This window comes from Sinocyclocheilus anshuiensis, unplaced genomic scaffold, assembly GCF_001515605.1.
Source record: "Sinocyclocheilus anshuiensis isolate Anshui unplaced genomic scaffold, SAMN03320099.WGS_v1.1 scaffold2322, whole genome shotgun sequence".
NCBI lineage: Eukaryota > Metazoa > Chordata > Actinopteri > Cypriniformes > Cyprinidae > Sinocyclocheilus > Sinocyclocheilus anshuiensis.
This window is the reverse complement of record NW_015556110.1, coordinates 386,570-387,375: the sequence shown is the minus strand read 5'-3', so window position 1 is coordinate 387,375 and position 806 is coordinate 386,570. Positions and strand designations below refer to the sequence as shown.

Below are 806 nucleotides of genomic sequence, written 5' to 3'. Positions count from 1 at the left end.
ATGTGTTTGTATTTATACATTTACATTTAGTCATTTAGCAGACGCTTTTATCCAAAGCGACTTGGACAATGGAAGCAATCAAAATCATCAAAAGAGCAATAATATGCAAGTGCTATAAGAAGTCTCAATTAGCTTAACACAGTACACATAGCAAGGATTTTTTAAAATTATATAATAAAAAGAAAACAGATAGAATAGAAAAAGAATAGAGCAAGCTAGTGTTAGAGGCCTTTTTTGCTTTTGTTAATTGTATAATAAATAAAACGAAAACAAATAGGTAGAATACAAAAAGATTAGAAAAGCTAGTGTTTTTAAAAAAAAGAAAACAAGCAGTAAATGAATAGGTGCAAGTCTAAAAGTTACACTTGCAGAATGCAAGCTTCTAGAGGGCACATAAGTCTGAAGTAATGAATTTAGGTAAAGAGGTGCAGAGGCAGTGGTGGTTTTGTAGGCAAACTTTAATGCCTTGAATTTTATGAGAGCAGCTATTGGATTGTGGTGTGGAAAATTGTGCACTGATGGTTTTAATTTTATTAATGAAGAACATGGCAAAGTCGTCAGCTGATAGAGTTGATGAAGGAGGGGGAGGAGGAGGACAGGAGGGAGGAAAAAGTTTTAAAGAGCATGCAAGAGTTAGACGAATTTTGTTATGATATGGGCTGGCCTGGAAGACAAGGGGCAGACACTGTCTAAACAAGATGCAAGAGTGGAGCAGAAAGTATCAGTAGCACAGTAGTTAGCATCAAGAGATGATAACTGTTTAGGGGGAGGAAGCGAAGATGAAACCATAGCAGATAGCCGGGAGG

At 36.2% G+C, this 806-nt stretch overlaps 1 protein-coding gene across 2 annotated transcripts in view; it reads left to right on the top strand.

Annotated features, from left to right (window-relative positions):
- The window catches only part of msraa (methionine sulfoxide reductase Aa), a 71,939-nt gene that overhangs the window by 57,606 nt on the left and 13,527 nt on the right, over window positions 1-806 (top strand). The gene's annotated exons all lie outside the window — the stretch shown is intronic.